Here is a 19,911-nt window from a genome sequence, read left to right on the forward strand (position 1 = left end):
GATCCTCACACCAAATCTATGATGAGGTAGGTACTGTCGCTAGTCCCATTTTATAGATGAAGATGTTGAGGCTGAGAAGTTAAGTGACTTTCCCAAAGTCACAGCTAGTTACTGGTGGAATCAAAACTCGAACCCAGGACTGTGAGACTCAATACCCATTAGTTCCCACCTTGACCCATATTTCCTTATAACCTATGACTTTGGTCAGTTCCTGAAGTAGAGATTGTAATGTTGGACCAAGCAGCCATCAACTGGAATATGCTACTCAAACCTCATTTTAGGCTCTAAGCCTGCAGAGCTTTTGGACAAGGTCAATGGGAACACCAAAAAGAAGTCAAAGGAAGATTTTGTTATGAACCAACATATCCAAACAGAAGTTCCTCAAACAGACTTTATGCTTCTATATTGATCAGGGTGATTGAAGTTAGCTGTCACATCAGATAAACCCTGAGATCTCAGTGGCTTGACACAATAAAATTTTGTTATTCACAAAACAAGATGCATCAAGACACAACAGCCCCATCGTTACTGTGGCAAGAAAAGATACTGTTACAAGGGCCAGCTTGCTCTTAAACGCCTCAACCCGGAAGTGACATGTCTGAACTGCAACACTGGTCATCGTTCTCACGTTTCATTGGCCGACACTAGTCACATGGCCGCCCCAGGCTGCATGGGAGGATGGGAAATGCAGTAGGATGCCCCGATATTTGAGGAACACTCGCAGATTCTGTTCCAGGCTCCATGAAAGTCCTTTGATTCAGTTATAATCTCACTTACCTTTAGCCTTCAACTCAGCTAGCATTTTTATTCTCTGTACTGTCTAAAACCTGGTTGACAGAGCCGCTGTGCTGAGATGTTCTTCAGAAGAGTTAAGTTACATGCAAGAGGGCCATGGCCACGGTGGGTTAGTTAAGGCTTCTAGCTCAGGAGAGAAGTTCTGCCAGGAGAAGTATAACTCAGCAGTTGAGATTCCTGAGGGACTGGCTCTTCTCCAAGTGAGTCACAAGAGCACGTCCTCTCACCCATGTCCTTAGGTACCTTCCTCATGTTTGGCTCCCACGAGCTCTCTGAGTGGTGGTAGCAGAATGAGAAACTGACTTGGGAAACAGGAAGGGAGTTGGGAACTTCTACTAGAAATGAATTGCATGCATCTTTACCCACTAACTGTGAGAATTGTTTTCTTCATGGGCCACCAGGAAGGGGAGCTTCCCACTCCCCCAATCCCCTGACTATTGGTAGCTGATTGCATGGTTTGCCTAGTACTCACATGCTATTCCGGAAGAACCATCCCAAAGCTGACAGCATTCCTTAGGGAAATTACAAGGCCAAGGCGAGAGTCTGATGTTCCTCCTCAAGTCCATTTTCAGAATTTCTCCCTTCTAAAAGCAAAGGCAGGCAGAAGGTTGGGCAAGGACTGGGAAAACCACCTGGAGACCCCTTGGGGAATTTGATCTTATTCTTTTGAAGAAAAAAATCCAAGGGAAGAGCGGATATGAGCATGCCAGCTGGGCTTCTGTTGCCAGGAACCAAAAAGGCTTTTTACCTTCCTCAATTTCTTGAATTCTTCCTTTTAGCCAAGGAGGAAAGATTCCCATTAAAAGAAGGAAAAAACAAGAAAATAGCACTTACAGACACTCTCGGACTCTCTACAGGGACACAGATTTTAACAAACTTTCTGGAAAGCAGCTTATAATATATATCCTGAGTTCTAGAAATGTTCTTACCTGTTGATACAGTAATTCCACTTCTAGGAATGTATCATGAAGAAATAATCACAAATGAAAACAAATTACGCCTATATAAGGGTGTTCAATGAAGCATTATTTGCAATAATGAGATTTTGGAAATAATCTACACATCCAATAGGAGAATAAAATGGTAATTATGGTATATCCATTTTATAGTATTATGTAGTTATTGGAAATAATGTTTGGATCCTTTTTATGATGTAGGCAATGCTCACCTGAGCTCTGCAACTTATGAGTTGTGTAAAAAAACATATGCTAATAAAATAGGATGGCAATAACAGTGTTCAAATTATAACAAAATTATAACAATATTACATGGAGGGATTACCATTTATGTTTTATTTTATTCCTTACGTTTGTCTTTATCTTTCAAGTTTTCTCCAATACACATATATTGCTTTTATAACTTCAAAAAAGAACAAATAAAAAACCACACATATTTTGGGATTAGATGAGCCTCCTTAATTGGGAAAGAAAAATTCTTATTTTGGATCTTTAAGTGGCAAGAGTAATGGATGCATCTGCAACCTCGGAGCTGATTCCACAAAAGCAGCTTCCCCTTTGAGAGTGATGCTGAGATGTTTTGGCAAGAGTGGCTGGGAACAGGGAGTGGGTATAGGATTCGCCTCTGCTTTTCTTCTGAGTAACAGATAAGCCCAACTGGGCTTGGGGACTGACAATGTGGTCATGGTTTCCTTATATCCAGGCCTCAGCATCCACTAACAAATTTAACTATATATATTGAGCACCTACTATGTGCCACATATTGCTTAAGCTCCTGAATTTCAACAGTAAGCCATAGACAGGTTGCTTTTGTCCCTAATATTAAAGTGACATGTGAATTCCCCCTGAGGCTCCTTAATCAGCTCTATGACCCGGTACAATTATTTGGATGCACTTTGTTTAGTCAACCAATGTTCATTAAGCACACACAGTTTGAGGCACTCTAGCACAGTGTTCTCAAATGTTAGAGTACATACAGCTCACTTAGCGATTGCTAAAAATCCATATTTCTGCCCAGTTTTTGGAGGTTTTGATGAAATGGTTTTGGGTAGTTTGGGAAGCCACCTTTTAAACAAGCTGTTCAGGTAACCTTGAACCACACCTGAGAAACTCTACCCTGATAGGCTGAAAAAACCAAGAACAAGAAAGAAAAACAATAGAAACTTCCCTATAGGCGCTTAATAGTCTAGAGGGCTATACAAACACCTATTAATTTATTAGAAAAATTTTAATAATATGAAAATAACCACAACATAAAAACAACACTAAAATAATAGCTATCTTTAATTTAGGACTAACTATAAACCAAAGATTGTACGAAATACTTTAATTGTCCTAGTTAATTCTTGTAACTGCTCTGTAAGTTAGGTATTATGACTCTCATTTTAACAATGGAGAACAAATTAACTCACCCACAGTGTACGGTCAATATATGGTGTATCCAAGTACAAACTCAAGGTTTCTAACACCAAGGCTTGTGTTCTTGTCTTAACTGTGGATTGCTATGGTGATGAATTATTCTCCTTGGGCATCCCAGGAGCAAGGGAGAGTCCGAAGGCTGTGCGAAAGACTTCAGGAGGATGTGTCAAATACATGAGCTGAGACTTGAAGATTAATCAAGGCTAGAGAGGCAAAGAAGGGAGAGGCCAGGTATGAAACAGTAACAGAGCTTGTCTTGTGTTTGGGAGGCTGCCAGAACTTGGAGATGGCTGTCAACAGTGAATGCTGCTTGGATGCAGGAAACAGACTATAGAAGATGTGGCAAGATCGCAAAGTATTTTCTACTCCCTCTTAGAAGATTTGGATCTCGTACTATGGACAATGGGAGCAGAGCAGTGGAAATCATTAGGTTTATGTTTTCAAAGGATCACTTTATTTGGAAAGAAGACATACAACTGTCATGGTTTACAGGTAATATGATTATCTAACCCAAGAAAGCCATCTGAAAAAGTCTTATAACTAATGAGAAAGGGCAGGAAAATGGCTACACTAAAAATAAATACACAAAAATCAGTAACTTTCTTACATGTTAGCAATAAGCCATTAGAAAACACAGTGGAAAACAATCCCATTTCCCCATAGCAGCAAAAATAATGTTTTAAGCCCTTAAGGAATAAACTTAACTATATGAAGAAAATTACAAAACTTTACTAAGGAAAATTTTTAAACACCTTGGTTTAATGTAGAAACACACCATGTTCTTAAAAAGCAAGACACAATATTATAAATAGGTTCTCTCCTAGTTAATTTACTGGTTTAATGCAATTACCATATAAATCCCAGTAGGACATTTTTTGGGAAACTTGACAAAGTGGTTCTAAAATGCATTTGGATGAATAAATGGGCGAAAAGAGCCAAGAAAAAAAAATTCAGGAAGTTAACAAAGTGAGCTTATAATATGTTTAATATCTGTGAGTGCTAAGGGGGCAATATATTTAAAAGGGTGGCACTGCTGCGAAAAGAGACGGATTAATGGAACAGAGGAGAGGGACTAGCAATGTGCTAATAACACACATGTACACACACACACACACACACACACACATTAGGGCAGCACCAAGTGTATGATAAAGGTGCCATTTCAAATTGGTGAGGAACATAAGCATTATTTAATCTACAGTGCTTGAACAATTTATTAAGTATTTGGGAAAGAATAGATAGCTCCCTACCTTAAGCAATACACCCAGCAAAATCCCTGGTGCCTAAATCTACTGTTCTCTCTTAGTTTATATTAATAACTGACTTCCTCCAGCCATCTGGGTCTGGTGTCCCGTTCCTGCCTGTAGCACAGCACTCATTGCAGCGACTTGTAATTCCCCGTCTGTCTGTCTCCACAATGAGACTATGAACTCTTAGCAGGGCAGCAACTTTGCCTCATCCGTGTCAGCATCCTGTAAAATATGGGAAGTGCTCAATAAATGTTGTGGTGCAAATGGGCCAATGGCCTTTGTACATCTGCCTCCTTCTGGTCCCTAAATTGTGTGAGGGCAGGGTGGCTTAACTTCATAATCCCCAAATCCTGTAAACCATGCTTCCCATATAACCCTCAACCAATATCGGTGGACTGCAAGAATTATTATCACATTAACAGCTGTTTCCATTTCCTCCAACTTATTTCAAGCTTTTGTACGTGTGTGTGTGTGTTTTTTAAATCTTCTCAGCTATTGCTATTTTATCTCCTGGGTGCAATTTAATTAGGTCGTGGGTGCGAGAGGCACTGGAAGAGAAAACCATTTCACTGTCTCAGGAACATTCATTTATTCTTTCATTCAACAAATAGATAGTGAATATCCGTTACCTGCTGAGTGGTGCTGCAAAGACCCATAGGTGGTCTAAGCTCGGGAGGCTTTGTGTGTATCATTTCAACTTTCTCTATTTTCTGACTTCAGACAATCGTTAGTACTCTTGAATGATTTCTATGGTTTTTTGCCTTTTTTTTTTTTCCGTCTTGGGTCGTGAGAAAGAAGACAATTGCAGGGAAGTTCTTCATGCAACAATAACACCCACTTGAAATGGCCCCGTTTAGAAATTGCCTTGGTGGGTCTGAAGAGATTTTTCTCTTCGGTTTGGAGAAATGTTGTTGATCAAAGCTTAAAACTCATGCGGGAGAAGCTGGTTGGGACAAAGCACCCCCACCATCTCCTCTTTCATTAACAGATGTCTTTAATCATTTTAATTGGGCCCCATCTGACAGAGCTCAGTCCCTCCCAGCCAACGTGACTTCACCTCTCCACTTCAGCTCGGAGGACCCCTTTGATGTCTTCCTTTGCTGCTGGCTCTGCAGCTCCGTCTCTAATCAAATTACGGCGGCTGATGTGCTGGAACACAGACACCCACAGGGGCTCCTTTGGAAAATCTCTACCTGCACTGGGGTCACCGTGAGACCTGAAGCCATTAAATTTGAATTCTCCCTGAGTGTGCACGACAACGTCACGTCAACTTCTACTTCTTGAACCACCTCCAGGGACGTAACAAGGAGCCTAGGCTGCTCACTCTTGGACATTTTCCTCCCTGCCATCATCATCACCACCGTCACTACCATTAATCGAGCACTTACCATGGGCTAAGCATCATACAGACATCGTGTCCTTTAATCTGTTTAATCTTCACAATACAGTTTTAGGAAACAGGGACTGTTCTTGAGACTAATAACTTAAGCCAATTTAATTTTTAATCTATTATCTGTATAATGGATGCATAGTAATTTCATTTTCTCCTATTTTAATTTTATTTATTTTATTTTATTAAAATTTTTTTTATTTTAGCATATTACAGGGGTACAAATATTTAGGTTACACACATTGCCTTTGCACCACCTGAGTCAGAGCTTCAAGCGTGTCCATCCCCCAGAAGGTGTGCACCGCACCCACTAGGTGTGAATATACCCATCCCCTCCTCCCCCATCCCATCTACCCAAAGGAAAAAAGACATTCTATTAAAAAGACATCTGCACTGAAATGTCTATTTTAATTTTAATTTCGCTAAATTAATTTTCATCAGGAACAATTCTTTTCACATAAATATTGATTAAAAATGTTTTAACCCCCACTGTGTTGATACCACTTTTTGATCTGGTGAATATTTAACACCCCCATTCCCATCTGTAAATATTTGATGATTTTGATTTCTGGGGCATTTTAAATATGGACTTTTAATTAGAATTATTCCCAAGTGATACATTTTCATTGATACTGTATGTCTGATGTGAATTCTATTAAATCAATTTATGTCATCAGTTTTCCATGCTTTGCAGTTCTTTTTTCCTCCTAAAATTAATTTGGTGTCTTTTCTTTCCCTTGTGTTTTCCTTTTCTTCCCTTCCTTCCTTCTCTCCTTCCCTCACTCCTTCCCTGCCTCTCTTCTCTTGCTCTTCCTAAAGACATTGGTTTGGACCAAGCAAGGTGGACGTGCAGGCGGTGAGGGCCAGCAGCGCCTGTGTGGGTCAGAGTCCTGATGGGGAGGGAGAGAGAAATGGCGGGAGATTAGCTACAGGACATGGTTAAGACAATTGGCAACATTTGAATGGGGTCTGTGGACTAGAGAGCAGAAATGTGTCAATGTTAATTTCCTTATTTTGATGGTTGTACTGTAGTTATCAGGAGAATATGTTCGTTGTGGAAAATACTGAAATATTTGGGAATAATGAGGCATCACATCTGCAACTCATTCACAAATAAATGGTTCAAAAAGTTTTGTTAGATTATTCCTGCCATTTTTCTCTATGCTTAAAATTATTTGAAAATACCAAGTTCAGAAATATTTCATTTTAATTGTTAAATATAAAGTGTTTTATATAAACCAAAAGAGGTGCAGAAAGCAATTTCACAGAGAAGACAAATAAAGGAGCCAAATAAAAAGCATGGTAAAATAAAATAAATACTGAAGAGCACAAATATTATAACCAAATTTCCTGGGTTCGATTCCACCATCTACCTATATTAGCTGTATGATCCATCCAGGCAAGTTCCATAACCTTCCTTTACCTCAATTTTATCAACCATAAAATGTGAATAATATTAATATCAATTTCCCAATATTGTTTGAGAATTAAATAAAATAAACTGTAGAAAATGTTTATCATATTGACTGATCCATGAAAAGCTCTGATTAATGCTAGCCATTTAAAAACCATCATTAGTAATGCTTTTCAAATTATCTCAGGTAAAAGTGTGCCTGTCTAAACTTTGTCAAGAATATTTTATTCTTCCAACAATTTTTAGTCAACAACAGATTTTATCATGTACAGTTTTAGCTGCTATCAGTTTTCCTTTCTGTTAATCATTCTACCAAGTCTAATTTTTTCCTCGGGTCAATTTTTCTTCCTTGCAGATTTCAGTATTATCAAAAAGCTGTGATTTTTCAGTCAGCTTTTCAGCTATAACAAATTTTACCCTATGCAAATTTAACAGTTGTCAGTTTTAGTTTGTGTTGTGTGTTTCTCTGAGTAATAAGTATTATGAATTAGGTAAAAGACTAATGGTGTCTTCCCCATCTCTTGCATTGGAAAACATTCATCTGAAAACCAGACGTGTAGACATGGATGTACACATGAACCAGAATGGGAAAGCGTGAAACTTGCCCTGTATCCAACTACTCGTTTATGATGTCAAGTAGCGAACTGTAACACTGAGTGAGATACTCCCCTTTAAGTCTCCTTTAATCCAAAGATTTCAGCTCTGTACAGTAAATTCCACGCATGCACAGCATTGCTTCAGTGAGAAGCAGATGACTGCTGTGGAAAGAGCCATGGCTTTGCACCTCATAGCCTTGATCTTAGATCCCAGCTCTACCAGGCCCAAGCAAAATGGCACTGGGTAAGTCACTTGACCTTTCAAAGCTCTAAACCCCTCAACTGCAAAATGGGAAAAGTGCTCTTGATCTCTAGGATTTTGAGGATTGAGGTGTATGTCCCTTCTGGTGGTAAACAATAGATAGAGAACGTGAGTGCTGGTTGAAAACCATTTTATCTTTTATGACTTAGCTTTGGAAATTTCAAGGGAAGGCAATACAGGAATATAGACACCACCACTCGAGGGAGGACTGTCAACCTTACATGATAAGAAAGAAGAACGTGGGATTGGACATATATTGGTGTGGCTGTCTTTAGAAAGTACAATTGGCCACAGCTCCTCATTTCAGCCACAACTGTGATGGACAGCTCCTGTGACCTCAGACTCCCCTTGTGTTGAAGGAATCCCACCTGAAGCATTCACCGTGTGTTTTCTGCTGTCTGTCCCAGATCCCTCTCTGATGCTATAGCAAACCATTTGGCTCATGTGTAAGGACAGTTATGGGGAGTGAACACTCCTAGGGGAACCCTCAGCCAGTGAGGAATGGGGAGCAGTGGATAAATGCCACAATCTTTCTTTCTGAGAAGCATTTTCTGGAGGCCTCAGAAGGTCCTGTTGGAACATTGACCCTCTTGTTCTCAGTGGTGGCTCAACAACCTATCCTCTTTCTTTAAACCACTTTATTGAGCTTTGTTTGACATATAAAAAGCTGAAGATGTTTACCATATACAATGATGCTTGGGTCATTGGATGCTTGGATGCTTGATGCTTGGAGATAAGTATTCACCCGAGACACATCATCGCAATCAACGTCATAAACATCACCTCCAAAAGCTTCCTCCTGCCCTCCCCCTTCTTTTGTTTGTTTTGTTTTGTTTTGTTTTGTGGTAAGAGCACTTAGCATAATCTCTGCCCTCCTAGCCAATGTTTATATATACAATACAGTATTGTTAATTATATGCCCTATGTTATAGAGCAGATCTCCAGAACTTGTTTATGTTGCATGACATTCTTATGTTAGATTGGATTTTCATCCTTCCTTTTCTTACTCTCCCCACTACCTTATTCCTGGGATCATCTCCTAAATAAATCAGCTGTATTCACGTCTTTGTCACAGACTTGGATTTTAAGGGAACCCATGCTAAGACACAGACATTACACAAATAATTAGTCAAATAAAAATTAATTAAAACTGTGGATGGACTAACAAGAAAATGTGCATGGTACCCTGAAAACATATGACAGGGAGTCTGAGGACTGGAGAAAGCTGAAACTGGAAGGATGATGAGGCAGGGCAAGTATGTTCCAAGATGAAGGGACAGCATGCGTAAAGGTCCTGGGGCCAGGTCAGTAAGAACTTGCTGCATTCTAGAGCTGGAAGAAGCCCAGTATGATGGGGGTGAGTGGCCAAGTTAAGAATGGAGAGGATGGTAGGGCTAAGGTTTGGCCTTCATCATATGAGACATGGCAAGTCATGGATAAGCAGAATAATGACATAAATGGATATTTATATTAAAACATGATCTCAAAGAAAGATCTAGATTTGACTCTGGACAATCATATAAAATTGTTCTCCAAATGGGATGATTTTTTAGCTAATGGACCCATGACAAATTTGGTACAAAAATGTCTGTTCAATGAGTGGATGGATGCATGCATGGTCAAAGTCATTCTATTTTACTGACCACACAGCAACATGAGAGCCAAGTAAACTTCCAAATTTCTTCCCACTGAATCTAGACTGGACCTCATTCAAATGGTGTCCAGTAAGCAAAATCGTGGATGAAGAACATGGCACACATGACAAGGGTCTTTTTCTCCCTGTTGCTTGGAAAAACAGGCAGACCCTGCCAGGGGTTGGGGGGATTTCTGTCACTTCCAGGACCCTGAAGTGGAGAGGTAGCCCCTGACCCAGCCAGCCCCAGTGTTTGGAAGTGTCTGGAGGCCTGTGGATATGATCAGGTCACCCAAAAGTGCTTAGGAACTCTTCAGCCCACGTCACTCCAGGAGGCCAGCAGCAGGAGCTTTGATGTAGCATCTTTTAATAAAAATCCCCTTACTCTTATCAAAACATCATATCAGTAGACCCCTTACGATGGTAGGATGGATACTCTATAGCTATATAACAAGAGCTTGTACTTACTAAGCACTTATTGTACACCGAACACTGTGCTGAGCACTATCACAACAAATCCATAACTGAGCTACTTTTCTTATCCTCATTTTCCAAATGGAACAGGTTCAGAGATGTGAAGTAATTTGCCCAAGATCACACAGCTGGTCCAAGTAGAGTTGGAATTGAAAGTAGGTCTTGGGAGTCAGGCAGACCTGGGTCAGGCCATGTTACCTCTTTGAGCCTTAGTCTCCTCATCAGTAAAAAGGGGGAGGGGGAGGAGGGAGGGGGGAGGAGGGACGAAGGGACGGGTATATGCATACACAAAGAGTGCAATGCGCACCACCCGAAGGATGGACATATTTGAAACTCGGACTTAGGTGGGGAGGGGGGGAGCAAGGGAAACATACGTAACCTAAACATCTGTACCTCCATAATATGCTGAAATAAAAAAAATGGAGATAATAACATTATCTACCTTGCAGGGTTGCCAGTCGATCAAACAGGATGCATGATGTAAAGCCCTTTGCACCGTGCAAGGCACATCGTAGTTCTACAAGTGGTTGCTGCTGTGCTATTGATCATCTCTGCCAGAGCATCTCACAGTAAGTGAAGGTCATCATGCATGACCACTAGGAAAAAGCAAACTCTCTTCCTGGCCCCTAAACTGACATCCTCAGAGCTCAGAGAGGCAGGAAGGGGGTGGCTGGCGCCCAGGAATGACCTCTAAATCAGTTCAGAAATTTCAGAGAGGCAACATCAGCCTTCCCTTCTACTCTGGTGCCCTTCTGTTTGCTGAGAAGGGAAAACATTTCTATAAAGATAAGAAAAAGGGAATTTAGTATCTACTCTGATATGCTCGTTCTCGCGGTTTTATAAATACATTCTCTTACGGTAAGCAGTAGTTTATCACAACGCCTGGATTTGACAAACTCTTAGTAACTGGTTTATCAGATGACGCTTTTTGCATGAGCGACATTTAATATTCTGCTGTGGGAATGAGGAGTCTGCATTTCAAACGTTTATATAACTTGCGCAGATTATAAAACCATATATTTTAAAAGGCTTTGCTATCGACCCGAACTGAAGTGATTGGGGGCTGATGGGCAGGATTGTATCTAAATCCCAGATGTTTTCTGGGAGCTCTGTGACCTTGGATAAATCACAGGGCAGCTAAGTCCCTTGATTTAGTGAAATGATCAAAATAGGCTTTGGAAACAGGAGGGTCTAGTTCAAATCTTGGATTTATTGCATTCCAACTGTACGATTCTTGGCAAATTATCCAGCCCCCTTTGAACTTCACATTTGTCATGAGTAAATGGAGAATAAGAACACCAGCCTGGTGAGGTCGCCTTGTGGATGTGCTAAAATAATGTAGGCAAAGTGCTGCAGTGTTTGGCATCAGAAAGTTGCTCAGTTAATGCCCATCAATGTCAATTCTCTTTCCCTTCATCCCTCTCTCTCAGCTTCCTCATCGTAAAAGTGAGGCCGCTGAATTTAATGGCTTCCGGGTTTTCTTTCAGCCCAAAGTAATTCTGGTTAATGCCTGGGGCTAAGCACTAGGGTATAGATGGGCCATGCGGACATGAAGCCACCTAGAAACCAAGGCAGGTGGGCAGGTGGGCAGGCATCAGGCAGGTGCAGGTGTGAGGCTGAACGATGGCAGTGAAATCAGAGGAGCGGCTCATAAACGAATGGGATCAAAGACATACGCAAACAGCGCCGGTTCTTTCACGGAACATAATGAATTCTGCAGCTGAGGAATTTCAGAGCTAGAGAAATCAGGTAAAACAGTGAGTCCAGTGGATTTGTAATTATAGGTGGAATAAAGGCCCTGTGCCTAGTGAGATATGAGACGTGCTAAACACAGGCAGAGCTGGGAAAAATCTACATCCCTCATTGATAGAGCCCTGCAAATGGAGACCTGTTCACACAGGGATTATGCAGGTAAAAATACACGTAGGAGCAGCTAGCTTTTCTGTGTGCTTGTGTGAGGCCCTGTTCTAAGTAAGTTTTGTGTTAATTCATTCCTGACAGTCACCTGATAGTGCGAGCACCAGGGTTACCTAGGGGACAGGAAACTAAGGCGTCCAAGATCGCAGAGCTAATAAAGGGCAGGGAGGGTGGGGACTCAGATCTTTTGGCTCCAGGGACCCCGCTCTTAGTTCTGCTTCTGCAAGGCATGGGAAGGAACTTCTGCATCTGTCAGAGCCGCACCAGGCTTAGGCTCAAAACAGATTTGCTTAGTTACCCAGCGGTACTCAGTAACTGGTCCAGGAAAGGTGTTGCTGGCTACGTACAGACCCACCCTCTTTGGACGTCTCGGGCATTTAGGTTGTATCCAGTTATCAGGCAGTGACCCTCCTGCTCAAGCCGGCCTTGAGTCCAAGGGACTGAAAGTCTGTGAACCTATCTGGCCTCTGACCACATTCTATGGAGGGGGAGGTACTCACGGTGCCCCGTTCACGACAGTTAGTACTAGGCAGGGGGTCATCTGTATCAAAACCAGAGATAGGGATTTGCTCCCCGTGTGGGTCCAGTTTCCAAAGAAAAAGTCATTAATGTGAGCACATAAATTACACCAATATTTGGATGCTAACCCTACTCCCAATAAAACTCAAAATTCTCACCACTGATTAAAGAGGATGATCTTTCTTTAAGTTTCACGTCCTTTTTGCTTAAGAATTTAAAGGAGTGCAGAAAGAAAAATACAATTCTGAAAAGCAAAATGAATTCGAGTCCTAAGAAGTGGGTTTGAATTCTGGTTCCATTATTTTTTTAGTAGCACGACCTTGCTTACCCAAAAGGAGCAGTTTGTGAATCACAGGGTCATACACAAGTTGCAGGTAAAATCAGGCAGGCGCTTCCAGGGCTGAGGTCGCGGAGGGAAGCAAAGTGTGTCTTCCTGCTCCTCTCCCATCAGCCCCTGGCTCCCGCAGAGCCAAGTCACTGCCCTTGGTTTAGTTTAAGACTTCATTTGAAAAAAGTGGCCCTATTACTCCTTAAAACAGATTGAAAACAGGGATCGATGTCAACATGCATTGCAGATGCTCAAGCGGTGCTTCCTAAATTTTAATTTGCATGCGGATCACCTGGGAGTTTATTAAAATGTGGATTCTGATTCGGCAAGTGAATTAATTTCCCAGGGCTGCCATCCCAAATGACCACAAACTAAGTGGCTTAAAACAAAAGAAATGTATTCTCCCAGAGTTCTGGAGGCCAGAAATCTAAAATAAAGGTGTCAGCGGGGTTGCTGTTTCCTTCCGCAGGCTCTAGGGGAGAATCTGTTCTCTGCCTCCCTCCAGCTTCTGGGAGGTGTTGGCCTTGCCTTGCAGACAGACACATCACTCCAGTGTCTGCCTCTGTCTTCACACGACTGTCTTCCCTGTCTCTTCTCTGCTGTAAGGACGCCGATACGTATGAATTCGTCTTGAGATTCTTAAGTTAATTACATCTGCAAAGAACCTTATTCCAAATAAGTTCATCCTCGGAGGTACTAAGTGGATGCATCTTTTGGGGGAAACACAATTCATTACAGTAAGTCTGGGGAGCGGCTTAAGAAGCTGCATTTCTGACATGCTCCCAGGTACAGCTGGTCCCCAGACCACACTTTAAGCATCAACGCTCTTAAAGGCCCACAGGATTGAAGAGCTGCAGCATTTCAGGTGGGCTCTATATCACCCTGATGCGTTCCCACACCTAGTGTGGATGACAAGGCTTATTAGCTCAAATTCTGAAACTTTTCAGGAGTGCATTGTGACCACACAGGCAGGAGCAGTCGTAAGATGGCCTGGACGGGATCTTACCAGGTTCCTGACCCCTAACGTGACATTTGGCTATTACAACAATGTCTGGACAGGTAGGTCACCATCAGCATATGAAAACAGTATAATCATTTCTGTGCCATTGTCTTTTTTTTCTTGGGGCATACAGAACTCCCCCCACCTCCTAGAATAACTCATGCTAATAGTATGTGTAATTCTATTTTAAGGGATGTTTATAAATATCAGGGTCTCCTTGTTAGTTAACTAAACTCACATCAGCAAAGCCACGTTTCCACGTGAGAGAGAAGTCAGAGTCAGTGCCCTGCTCTCTCTACACTCAAGTTAACCGTCTGGATTCAAATCCCGGCTCTTCCACTTAATTAGCTGCGTGACTTAGCAAGTTTTTTGCCTTCTTTATTTCAGTTTCCTCATCTGCAAAAAAAAAAAAAAGTTCTTGAAAATAGCAGTACTTATTTGATAGAGTTGTTTTGAAGATTTGAAGTTGTTTTGAAGCTAATATATGAAAAGCTCTTGGAATATTGCCTGGTGCATAGTAAACCCTCAAAGACAATAACCATTGTCAATATTACATTTATTACTATTATTATGTCCCTGTAGTCCATTCATGATTCTGATCTAGTGCCACCTTCCTATCTGGGTGTTTTTTTTTTCTTTATTTCAGCATATTATGGGGGTACAGATGTTTAGGTTATGTATGTTGCCCTTGCCTCCCCACTCCCCCCAAGTGTACCCATCCCTTGGATGGTGCACATTGCACTCTTTGTGTATGCAAATATATCTGGGTGTTTTTTAATGAAGAGTTTGGTCAAGGGAGCATGATAACAACATCCATTTCCCCGTAACTTTTAATATTTCATTTTATTTTTCATTTCTTGGTTTGTCCTCAGAAGGATAGGGGACAGAATACACTAGTTAGGGCCTTCTCTTGATTGTTTTCTGACCTTATTTCTTTACATGTGTGAAATGTCCATGGATATTTCATCCTGAAAAGTGCTACACAGATGAGATTATAATGTCTCCGAGCTTCGGGTTGACAGTGAGGAATGGAAGAAAAATGACCACTGGTCCCCAAGAGCTGCTATAGATGAGGATGCCATGACAGCCCTTCCCTGGAAACCTCTGTCTTCAGAGGAGCATGTTGTATGTGACAACCCGTGTGTAAGAGACAAGCTGCACTAAGAAGTACCCAGAAGACAGCCCCGTGTCTCAGCCCAAATCTCTTTCCTTCTCTGATAAAGGCTACATTAAAATCGTAAAGTTTTCTATTTACCCTAAATTCCTCCTTCTAGATACAGCTCTTGGGGGAATAAAGCAATGGTCCATTTACTAAACTTTAAACATTTATAAACACATAACTAGTATTTTTATCATAATAAAACATTTGATTTGTGGAGCATGAATTGTCTACTAGGCACAATACCAGACATCTTATATATAGTTTCACATTTAAGCCCCCAAACAACCCTATGGATTTGATGTCATTGTCCTCATTTCACAATGAGGTAAATTAATTTTTAAAAGGATACATAAATTTGCCACGGTCACAGAATCAACAAACAGCTAAACCCATGTTTTAACCTACACTGTCTGACTAAAAAACCTTTACATAGTAATACATAATATAACATATAACTTTCAATATTTACTGTATAATACATAAAATGCTATATATATATGGTGTTTTGAGGCTAGGAAAATTACAGATAATTTTATGTACTTTATATGATTGTGAGTGTTCTTCATTTGCGATCATGTACATTTCTGATATTTCTAGTTGTGTTTTAAATATATTCATCTATATAATTACATATTTTTTAAAAACTTTAAATCAACTAACACAAGGCCAATTTGACAGGAGATGATGATAAAAGATGAGCTTTTCTTAAAATTCGAAGCAAATGAATCCGAACTCATTTATGGATTCCGGAAATAATCTGAACAGACCATTGAGTTTCATGGTCTACTTGAAAGTCAGTCTCACAATATATGATGGATGCTTTCATATATTTGTTGCATAGAGAAATAAGTACCTAACTGGTAAGAAAATTACCTGTCAGTTTCCAGAAAGAACAGATGTCGATAAGCAAACCATACCGTTGTACAAATTGTACCGAGTGGAACTTGTTAGACATGTTTTGGACAGTTGCCTTCTCTTGGAGCTAGAAGTTTTTATTCAAGCAATTTTAGTATTAGTTCGATCAGGTGGAAAAGAAGGAAGGAAACATAGTGATTTCCATTTATTGAGTTTCATGCTGGACACTGCATTTACTTCCCACAAACGACCTGTTAAGGTAGGTATCATCCCAATCTCTGTTTTATATATGAGAAAACTGAGGCATAGGGTATATACTGGCTATTCTCCTCTTGTCCCCCCAGATTCTTCTCCCCCCTTCTCCACTCTGCTCTGTGACCTGGAGACTGGACTCTATGGGCTGCTTCAACCAGGTTCCCTGGCCACCTGGTGTCTGATTGGTTCACCCAACGAGAGGGGTGGGCAAGAGATGGGGTGTGGGAGGGAAGAGTGATCTGAGTATTTCTTCTCCTGCCTCCACCTCTGGTGGGCTGTGAGTTGGCAGGGATGGGATTCCTCTACTGAAGACTTTAGTTCATGTCAGGTGGCTCTGTCCTATAGCTCTTGCTGAATTCTGGTAAATTCTCCCTCTTCCTGTGCCTGGGAGTTGTGATAACTCTCTGCAGTTGCTATCCCAGTCGTTCCTGCATCAGTTTTCCTAAACCTGCCCACACCTTTGCACAGAATTCCATCAATAAGCTTTTCTCATTCCCCCTCTTTTTCTGGCCATGACCCTGATAGGTAAGGTAGGGTAGAAACCTTCCTAAGGTAACACAGGTAGTAAATAAAATAGAGAACATGGGGGCGGGGTTCCAGGGAATACTGGAGGATGAACAGATTTGGCGGAAGTGAGAGGAACATTGAATCAGGTTTTGGACATGTTGAACTTGAAATACTTTCTAAACAACCTCAGAAGGGGCCCAAGAAACAGGTAAAATGAGGACCTAGTGCTCTCAGGAGTTGATGGGCTCAGGATACAGGTGGGAAAGGAAGGGAAGCCATGGGATTGGGTGAGAGATTCCAAAGAATGTGTTCAGAATAAGAAAAATAAGAAGAATAGAACTGACTCCCGATGGAAACCAACATTCAGGGCCAGGGAGGTGAATCGGAAAGACAGGGGGCCCTGGGGAGGACAGGTGCCTGCAGGGCACTGAAAACCCTGAGAAGGAGTGGAGAATTGAGAACAATTACCCAGAGAGGCTGAGAACAATAGGATTTGAAAGTTTCATTGTATTTTTATTGTGGTGATAATACACATAGCATAAAGTTTATCATTTTAGCCATGTTAAAGTATTCGATCCAATGGCATTAAGTATATTTATAATGTTGTGCAAACATCACCACTGTCTAGTTCCAGGGCTTTTTTCATCACCCTAAACAGAATTCTGTCTGCGCTGAGCAGCCCGGTTCTCCCCTCTCCTTGCCAACCACTAATCTGCCTTCTGTCTCTGCGGATCCACCTATTCCGGATATTTCCTATAAATTAAATCATACAATATGTGTTCTTCCTATTATATTTCATCACAAGGAAGCTATCAGTGAGGAGTGTTAACAGTGCTTAAGTTTGGTTGTAGACCGAAAGGAAGAATAAGCTACAACGGCCTCTCAGCCCCACCATACCCGGGGGGGATTAGCAGTTGCCTTAAGGCAGAAGCATGTTAATGCCCAGATATCTGAGTACACATTCTTTTTGTTCCTGTCATTAGTGAAGCTAATTGCTCCAGGATATTTTTGTATGGGTCTTTCTTGTCTCTAATCTCTTGTTTCTCCACAGGAATCTGGAGTTCCCTCAGGTCTGAAAGAGTTAGAAAACATAAGGTCTTCAAAGTCAGAGATGCAGGGGCTGAGCAGGAAAGAAGGAGTCCCCCACCGAGATTCTGAGCACCTCACAATGGTGTTCTAAACCGGAGTTTCTCCAACTGCCTCTGGAGAAGGAGTACTTGCCCCTAATACTTCACAGACTAATACTTGTCTAAAAAAATAATAATAACAATGAATTACTAGAAAGTGAAATTAAAACAAAACGAAAAATCCTTTTATTAGATTCATTAGACACAAAATTATTCTGCAAATTGCTATAAAAGCTTTTAAATATTTGCTTTCAATTTCTGCACTCACCTCTTTGTGATCCAATATTTTATGTTTAATGTCTTAATGTCTTAAACACTCTAGGATCATAAGAAATGCAGGCATCCAAGCCTACCTTCTTTTTTTTTTTTTTTTTTTGAGACAGAGTCTCACTGTGTTGCCCGGGCTAGAGTGCCGTGGCGTCATCCTAGCTCACAGCAACCTCAAACTCCTGGGCTCAAGCAATCCTCCTGCCTCAGCCTCCCGAGTAGCTGGGACTACAGGCATGCGCCACCATGCCTGGCTAATTTTTTCTATATATTTTTAGTTGTCCAATTAATTTCTTTCTAATTTTAGTAGAGACGGGATCTCGCTCTTGCTCAGGCTGGTTTCGAACTCCTGAACTCAAACAATCCGCCTGCCTCGGCCTCCCAGAGAGCTAGGATTACAGGCATGAGCCACCGTGCCCGGCCCAAGCCTGCCTTCTCGATGTAACCTGGGTTTCCACGATCAAGACAAGCCTGGGTCAAAACAGCTCCTCTGAGACTAGCCTAAGACATCACATCTTTTTCCTCTATGGCATTTCTTGACTTCACAAACATAATAAAGTGTCATGTTATTTAGAATCATGTTTGCTGTTCTCTTTTCAAGGTTGCAGCAGGACAGGAAGAGTTTTTCTGGGGAGAGGATCCCTGAACTATAGAACGTGGCAGAATCTTCACAGAAGTAGTGGAGTAGAAGGCAGATTGCCAGGAGTAGGTGGGTGAACGGACGTGGGGAATCACAGACTCTGGGATGGATACAGACTCCTGTTAAGCAATAAGAGAGGGGGTGATTGCGACATTCAGGGAATTTGAGAAATTTTGTTTGTTTTGCTTGCTTACTTGTTTCATTTGTTTATTTTGTTATTGCTGTTTTAAGACCAGAGAGACTTGAACATGCTTTTAAAATGTTACTTACAATGGATGAGAAAACAGAGAGAGAAAGAGAGAGAGAGAGAGGGTGAAGGGAAAGGAGGAAGAGGGAACAGTGGATGCAGGTGGCAGGTAATGGATCCTGAGCACAGGGATGGAGGACGGACGAGACAGGAGGAGGAAGCGTAGCGGAGTGCACCAGTCAGGGCTCGATCGGGAGACACGCATTTGGTGTGGGAGCCTGAAGTCCATGGACAGGAAGCAGGGAAGGGAAGATGGATGTGAAATGGAGGAAACAAAAAAAACAAGCTGGAACATGAAGGTGTAAGTGGAGTCCCCACAAGGGAAGACCGAGACTTGGAACAGGTGTTTCGTTCTGTTTTATTTTGTTTTTGTCTCTGACCTTTAGGATATAAATGTCCTGCAAAAGCCAGAGACCCTTTGTCAAACATACGTACCCAAGAGGCAGAGAAACTGAAAGGGGATTCAGGGCAGGAGCAGTCACTGGCTCAGCTGCTGCCTGGTGCCAGGTGAATCAACAGACCAGCAACGACATGTGCGAGTTAGGAAATAGCTGATGCTTCGCCGCTGCCTTCCAGATCTCTCTTGAGGCCCACCCTCACCGGGAACAGACAGGGAAGAGAATCCTAGGAAACATAGTGCAGTTTAGCCAAGTTACTAAGCCACTGCCGTGTGGGTGCCAGCCAGTTTTAGAAAAATCTCAGTGTTTTCTTACTTGCTTCTAATGTAGGGGGCTAATTTCTCCATGTACTGTAAGTGAAGCAGCTACTGGTGGTAGTAGCTGGTAATGATGATGTCATTATTGGACTAAAGAGAGCAGAAACATTTGAGATAGTGTCGGGAATAATGGGGCTGGAGCCTGCTGTATTTGTTCCTATTCAACCTTGTACTGGAGTTTCT

The sequence above is a fragment of the Propithecus coquereli genome, unplaced genomic scaffold (genome assembly GCF_000956105.1).
Source record: "Propithecus coquereli isolate 6110/MARCELLA unplaced genomic scaffold, Pcoq_1.0 Scaffold27, whole genome shotgun sequence".
Taxonomy (NCBI): domain Eukaryota; kingdom Metazoa; phylum Chordata; class Mammalia; order Primates; family Indriidae; genus Propithecus; species Propithecus coquereli.